Here is an 8,013-nt window from a genome sequence, read left to right as displayed (position 1 = left end):
GGCATGATCTTTAACCTCAACTGCATCTATGAGATTTGTGTTAATGAACCCAATATCACCGATTTGTCTTTTCTTCTATTCGACGATCTTCAGTCTGCATAATATAGTGAGGATAATTATAAATACATGCAATGAAAGAGCTGAGCTATATAGAGAGACTTAATGATAGAAGTAGTAGTACTTACAGACAGTAGCACGTGACCGTTGCTTTATCGAGGGCCAATTGATTGAAAAACTGATAGAACTCCTCAAATGGAATATGCAACAGTTCAATTCCAACGAGGTCATGCTCCGGTTTAACTCTCATGTACAAAGTATTCCTCCCCCAGACTCTCTGTAGGTTTTCATGTACCAATCATGCAATCTTCGCATCATCGTTGTTAGAGATCTTTCATCTTTGATGAGAGGCTTCCCGTACTCGTATCTGTGTATCTGCACGTCCAGGAAATCATAACGTACATCGTCGGGCAGGTAATCGTCAAGATTGTTATAACCGGGCGCCATCCTCGGATCGACGCTAGGCACCTTGAGCGGGGGGCACGATTGCTTTGCTTTTTCGCCGAGCTGGGCAATTTGTTTCCCAGCTCGTCGTTCTTTCATCCTTTGATCACTGACAGTACTTCCCGACCGCTGCGCTTCGGCAAATGCCTTTCCAATAATGCGCTCATAGTTGCCTTTCGGCGGAGACTTGGATGGTTTTGCCAGGGCAGCCAGAGTGCGCTTCACTTTCACCGGATCTACCTTCTCCTTCGGAGGTGGATGTCTCTTTGCTTTCAACCCTTTAAACCAGTCATCCACGTCGGTTTGCGCGATCCTCGCGTTCTCCTCCAGGGTCCTCTCGTATGGTAACTTCTCTGGAGTCTTCAGAGAAGGACCGAATCTGTATTTCCTCCCCCCTCTGGCTGTACTGCTAGACGCCGGCAGAGCAGACGGAGCGGCAGTCTTCTTGACTTGCTTACGAGGCGGAGGAGAAGGACTACGACGCGCCGGAGCAGTTGCCGGAGCGGCGGCGGGTCTCTTTCGCCCTTGCTGACGAGGCGGAGAAGGAGTAGGCTGGCTGCTCGGGCGCGCCGGCGCAGGCGGAGAAGGACGCGGAGTGCCGCCACGCGCCGGAGAAGGAGCCGTCCGAGGGCCCTGATCGTCACTCGCCGGAGGAGGAGGCGGTGGAGGAGGTGGAGTGCCCTGACTCGCCGGAGGAGGAGGAGGCCGAGGCGTCCAGTTTGGAAGGTTGATGAGCTCCTTCCGCCATAGGCATGGAGTCTTCAGAGCAGAACCCAGCCGAGTCTCCCCTTCTCCGGTAGGGTGGTCAAGCGGGAGGTCCTCAAATCCCTCTGTTATTTCATCCACCATCACCATAGCATATCCTTCTGGAATCGGGTGGCAGAGAAAAGTTGCGTCAGGTTCATTAGGAAAAACAGAGCCAACAGCCGCCTTGACCTTCATATTCATCCATTGCGTCATAAGGTGGCAAATTTGAGCCTCCGTGATAGCATCCACGGGATAGCTGGCAGGAGCCGTCAAGACAAGCTCCGGCTGAAGCAGCTCGGTGGAAGCCACGCTGCTTCTCCGCTGAGATGGCGGGGTAGCTTCAGGGGAAGCTTCGGCAGTTCGTTTGCTGCGATTTGCTTCTCGTTCCTCTATCCCGAGTACCCTTTCTTTAAGCGCCTGCAGTTCGGACTGCTGCACTTTCTTCCTCCTCTCCTGGCTTTTGTAACCGCCTGCGTCCGGAAACCCATCCTTCCACGGAATGGAGCCTGGCGTGCCTCGTGTCCGTCCAGGGTGCTCAGGATTTCCGAGGGCCTTTGTGAGCTCGTCGTTCTCTCTGTCTGGAAGGAACGTCCCTTTCTGCGCTGCAGCGATATAGTACCGAAGCTTCTTCAAGGGTATGTCAAGTTGCTCATCCGTCCAAATGCACTTCCCTGTTACAGGGTCCAAGGTTCCGCCAGCCCCGAAGAACCAAGTCCGGCAACGGTCTGGCCAGCTCATTGTCTCTGGTTCGATCCCTTTTGCAAGAAGATCATTCTCAGCCTTGGCCCACTTAGGCTGGGCTACGAGGTAGCCACCTGACCCCGTGCGATGGTGAAGCTTCTTCTTCGCAGCATTTTTCTTGTTTGTCGCCGACATCTTCTTACTCTTTTCCGATGTCTTGTAGGCCACAAATGCAGGCCAGTCATCTCTGATCTTCTCATATATGCCCTTGAATTCTGGTGTCTCTTTTTTCTCGACAAACCTATTAAGGTCATTCTTCCACCTCCTGAATAGGTCTGCCATCCTCTTAAGAGCAAAAGACTTGATTAATTGCTCTTTAACTGGCTTCTCCGGATCATCCTCTGGCGGTAGGGTGAAATTTGTCTTCAGCTCAGTCCAAAGATCATTTTTCTGCATATCATTGACGTAAGACACCTCAGGGTCTTCTGTAGCCGGCTTGAACCATTACTGGATGCTGATCGGGATCTTGTCCCTAACCAGAACCCCGCACTGAGCAACAAATGCATTCTTTGTTCGGATGGGTTCAATAGGTTGGCCGTCGGGCGCGATTGCTATGATCTCAAACCTTTCATCCGAGCTCAACTTTTTCTTCGGGCCTCGTCTCTTTACCTCAGTTGTGCTCGATCCGGAGGGCTAGAAAAAAGAGCAAAGACTTAATTAATATGTGTACATACCAAAACAATGAATGCATCAATTAGCTAGTCAGCTCAGGCTTAACTAATATATATACCTGGCCGGACTCGGTTCGGTCACCGGAGCCGTCATCACGGTCTCCTTCTTTCACCAGCATTGGGTCACCGGAGCCGTCCTCACGTTCTTCTTCTTGCACCGGCATTAGGTCACCAGAGCCAGCTTCTTCACCCTCTCCTTCCTGAGTACCATCGGTGTCGTTGAGATACAACGAGACGGCATCACTTCCTTCTGCGATTATGTCCCTCAACATCGCTTCGTTTGCTTCGTCTCGGGTGGTGTCCATAGTTTCTACAAATATTTAGAACATGGCAATTATTATTCAAACATGACAAATGGATATATTAGTAGCAAACGTAGAACTAGCTAGCTAATCATAGTAAGGAATCATATATATTAATTAGTGGCCTCAACGCTGCTTCTCTAGGGTTTGGGGTGGCCTCGACAACGCTTCAAGGGTTTGGGGTGGCCTTGAGAGAGTTTGTCGGGTAGGGGCACGGCGGGAGGGGGTAGGAGACCGACATCGTTTTTTTCTAGGGTTTGGGTGTCCTCGAGAGTTTTGGTCGAGCGCGAGGGTCGGGGGGTGCTCCCGCGGTATAAGTTATTATCACAGTCGAGAGGGTGTATATATATCGACTGCCCCTCATGTCGAAGTTATCTGAGGGGTATATCGACCCCCCCTCGTGTTGAAGTTATCGAAAGAGGGAATAGAGAGGAGAAGAAGCAAGGAATAGAGGAGAAGATCGAAGAAAAAAAAGAAGAAAAAAAAGAGGAGAAGAAGAAAGAAATAGAGGAGAAGAAGAAAAAAATAGAAATTTCTATTTTTTTCTTCTTCTCCTCTATTCCTTTCTTCTTCTCCTCTTCTTTTTCTTCTTTTTTCCTCTTCTTATTTATTTCTCCTCTTTTTCCTCTCCTCTTCTTCTTTCTTCCCCTTCTTATTTTCTTCTTTCCTATCCTTCTTTTTCTTCTAAATTTTAGCATATTCTAAATTTTCTTCTAACTTTCTATATATGAACAAAAAACTTTCTATGAACAAAAAACTTTATATATATATATATATATGAACAAAATTTCTATGAACAAAAAAAATTAAACTAACCACATACACATATACATACACATATACATTATACATAGACATATACATACACATATACATACACATACACATATACATTATACATACACATATACAATATACATACACATATGAAAAAAATTAAACTAAAAAAATTAAGGGCAGGGGCGGCGGCAGCGAAGGGCAGGGGCGCGCGGCGGCGCGATGGCAGTGCGCGGCGGCGTCGGCGGCCAGTACAGGGGGAGGAGCAGGGGAACGGGGCGGCGCTCACCGCGAGGTGGCGTCGGCGACGAGGAAGGCTCGGGGACGGCGGAGGCGCGCGTGCTCGGGGGCGAGGGCAGGGGTGCGCGGGCTCGGGGACGACGTCGGTGACGGCGACGGCGACGACGACGGCGAGGCACGGGTGACGGCGAAGGCGCGGTCGGGGGCGACGGCAGGGGCGGCGGACGGTGTCGGGGCAGCCTGGCGGCGTCGATGTGCTCGGCGTCGTCGGGCGGGCCGAGGGGCAACTGGCGATGAGTTCGTCAAATTTTCCTAAGTGCTACTTATATATCAAAGCCTTTAGTCCCGGTTGGTGCTACGACCCGGGACTAATGCACCCCTTTAGTCCCGGTTGGTGCCACCAACCGGGACCAAAGGTCCCTTTTCAGCAGCCCAAAGGGCGGGAAGCGGCGGCCTTTGGTCCCGGTTGGTGGCACCAACCGGGACTAAAGGGGTGCATTAGTCCCGGATCGTAGCACCAACCGGGACTAATGCCCCCCTTTAGACCCGGTTGGTGCCACCAACCGGGACCAAAGGCCTGTGCTGCCCCGAACCCAAATGTTTAGTCCCACCTCGCTAGTTGAGAGGGAGCCGCACCTGTTTATAAGGTGCGGTGCGCCTTCCCTCTCGAGCTCCTCTCTAAAGCAGGCTTTCGGGCCTAACCGTGCAATGTGTGCCTGTGGACCTACTGGGCCTCCCGCGGGCCTGAATCCTGGCCCATGGTAGGGTTTCTAGTCATATTCAGGCCGTGGGTGCCCAGTTGGTGGAATTTTTTTTGTTTTTTTTTTCATTTCTACTTAGAACTAAATACTTACAGTTTTGTAGTGATTTCTTTTTTATTTTAAGTCACTATTTTATTTGTTTCTACTTACAACAAAATACTTATTTTTGAGTCATTGTTTTTCCTGCTATTTGTTTTTTTTCTGTTTTATTTATTAAGTCACTAGTTTATGAATAACTTTACAATAAAAATTGATTTTTGAGTCATTGTTTTTCCTGCTATTTAATATTACTGTGTTTTATCATTATACTCAATTTGGTAATTTTAGTTAGTCATAACAAATATTATAGGCATTTTGCCTCCCGCGGGCCTGAATCCTGGCCCATGGTAGGGTTTCTAGTCGTATTCAGGCCGTGGGTGCCCAGTAGGTGGCACTTTTTTTTGTTTCTACTTACAACAAAATACTTATTGTTGCTATATTTAATTTTTTTTCCAGTTTTTTTGTTTTGTTTTCTGCATTATTTATTTTATTTTGTTTCTACTTACAACAAAATACTTATTGTTGCTATTTTTATTTTTTTCCAGTTTTTTGTTTTGTTTTCTGTATTATTTATTTTCTTTTGTTTCTTGCTTTATTTTTTAATTCTTTTTTCTTTTAGGTCAGCAAAATTATAAACTTTCTGTTAGTGCCATTAATTTTAGAAAAAATGTAAAATTCGACCTAAATTCATAGTTTTCAAATGAACTCAGAAAAAGTTGGCATAGCATAGTCATCTGTTACAAATTTGGCATGGTATCATCATAATAGTTGCGGGAGAAATTCTTCACTTTTTCTTCGCTTGTGTCATTTGCTTATTGCGCCGTAACCATGGATAATCTTCAGCGTTTATCAGGATACTTGGGTCAGCCTTGACAATGAAGGGAGGAATTTCATGAAACCTTTCATAATCTTCAGACATGTCTGTCTTGCCCTCCACTCCCAGGATATCCCTTTTTCTTGAAAGAACTATGTGGCGCTTTGGCTCATCGTATGATGTATTCGTTTCCTTATCTTTTCTTTTTCTCGGTCTGGTAGACATGTCCTTCACATAGATAACCTGTGCCACATCATTGGCTAGGACGAACGGTTCGTCAGTGTACCCAAGATTTTTCAGATCCACTGTTGTCATTCCGTACTGTGGGTCTACATGTACCCCGCCTCCTGACAGATTGACCCATTTTCACTTAAACAAAGGGACCTTAAAATCTTGTCCGTAGTCAAGTTCCCATATGTCCACTATGTAACCATAATATGTGTCCTTTCCCTTCTCGGTTGTTGCATCAAAGCGGACACCGCTGTTTTGGTTGGTGCTCTTTTGATCTTGGTCAATCGTGTAAAATGTATTCCCATTTATCTCGTATCCTTTGTAAATCAATACAGTCAAAGATGGTCCCCTGGACAACAAGTACAACTCATCACAAACAGTGTTGTCACCTCTGAGACGTGCTTCCAACCAACTGCTGAAAGTCCTAATGTGTTCACATGTAATCCAGTCGTCGCACTGCTCCGGGTGTTTGGAGCGCAGACTGTTCTTGTGTTCATCGACATATGGGGTCACCAAGGTAGAGTTCTGTAGAACTGTGTAGTGTGCTTGAGACCAAGAATGCCCGTCACTGCATATTATTGAGTCCACTCCTAGCGTGCCTTTTCCAGTCAGTCTCCCCTCGTACCGCGATTTAGGGAGACCTATCTTCTTAAGGCCAGGAATGAAGTCAACACAAAACCCGATGACATCCTCTGTTTGATGGCCCATGGAGATGCTTCCTTCTGGCCTAGCGCGGTTACGGACATATTTCTTTAGGACTCCCATGAACCTCTCAAAGGGGAACATATTGTGTAGAAATACGGGCCCAGAACGACAATCTCGTCGACTAGATGAACTAGGACATGCGCCATGATATTGAAGAAGGATGGTGGGAACACCATCTCGAAACTGACAAGACATTGCGCCACATCACTCCTTAGCCTTGGTACCATTTCTGGATCGATCACCTTCTGAGAGATTGCATTGAGAAATGCACATAGCTTCACAATGGCTAATCGGACATTTTCCGGTAGAAGCCCCCTCAATGCAACCGGAAGCAGTTGCCTCATAATCACGTGGCAGTCATGAGACTTTAGATTCTGGAACTTTTTCTCTGGGATATTTATTATTCCCTTTATATTCGACGAGAAGCCAGTCGGGACCTTCATACTGAGCAGGCATTCAAAGAAGATTTCTTTCTCATCTTTCGTAAGAGCGTAGCTGGCAGGACCTTCATACTGCTTCTGAGGCATGCCGTCTTTTTTGTGCAAACATTGCAGGTCCTCCCGTGCCTCAGGTGTATCTTTTGTCTTTCCATACACGCCCAAGAAGCCTAGCAGGTTCACGCAAAGGTTCTTCGTCACGTGCATCACGTCGATTGAAGAGCGGACCTCTAGGTCTTTCCAGTAGGGTAGGTCCCAAAATATAGATTTCTTCTTCCACATGGGTGCGTGTCCCTCAGCGTCATTCGAAACAGCTACTGCGCCGGGACCCTTTCCAAAGATTACGTGTAAATCATTGACCATAGCAAGTACGTGATCACTGGTACGCATGGCGGGCTTCTTCCGGTGATCTGCCTCGCCTTTGAAATGCTTGCCTTTCTTTCGACATTGATGGTTGGTCGGAAGAAATCGACGATGGCCCAGGTACACATTCTTCCTGCATTTGTCCAGGTATATACTTTCAGTGTCATCTAAACAGTGTGTGCATGCGTGGTATCCTTTGTTTGTCTGTCCTGAAAGGTTACTGAGAGCGGGTCAATCGTTGATGGTCACGAACAGCAACGCCTTTAGGTTAAATTCCTCCTGTTCGTGCTCATCCCACGTACGTACACCGTTTCCATTCCATAGCTGTAAAAGTTCTTCAACTAATGGCCTTAGGTACACATCAATGTCGTTGCCGGGTTGCTTAGGGCCTTGGATGAGAATTGGCATCATAATGAACTTCCGCTTCATGCACATCCAAGGAGGAAGGTTATACATACATAGAGTGACCGGCCAGGTGCTGTGATTGCTGCTCTGCTCCCCGAAAGGATTAATGCCATCCGCGCTTAAAGCAAACCATACGTTCCTTGGGTCCTTTGCAAACTCATCCCAGTACTTTCTCACGATTTTTCTCCACTGCGATCCGTCAGTGGGTGCTCTCAACTTCCCGTCTTTCTTACGGTCCTCACTGTGCCATCGCATCGACTTGGCATGCTTTCCGTTTCT

This window comes from Triticum urartu, chromosome 7, assembly GCF_003073215.2.
Source record: "Triticum urartu cultivar G1812 chromosome 7, Tu2.1, whole genome shotgun sequence".
Taxonomy (NCBI): Eukaryota; Viridiplantae; Streptophyta; class Magnoliopsida; order Poales; family Poaceae; genus Triticum; species Triticum urartu.
This window is presented reverse-complemented; position numbering follows the sequence as displayed.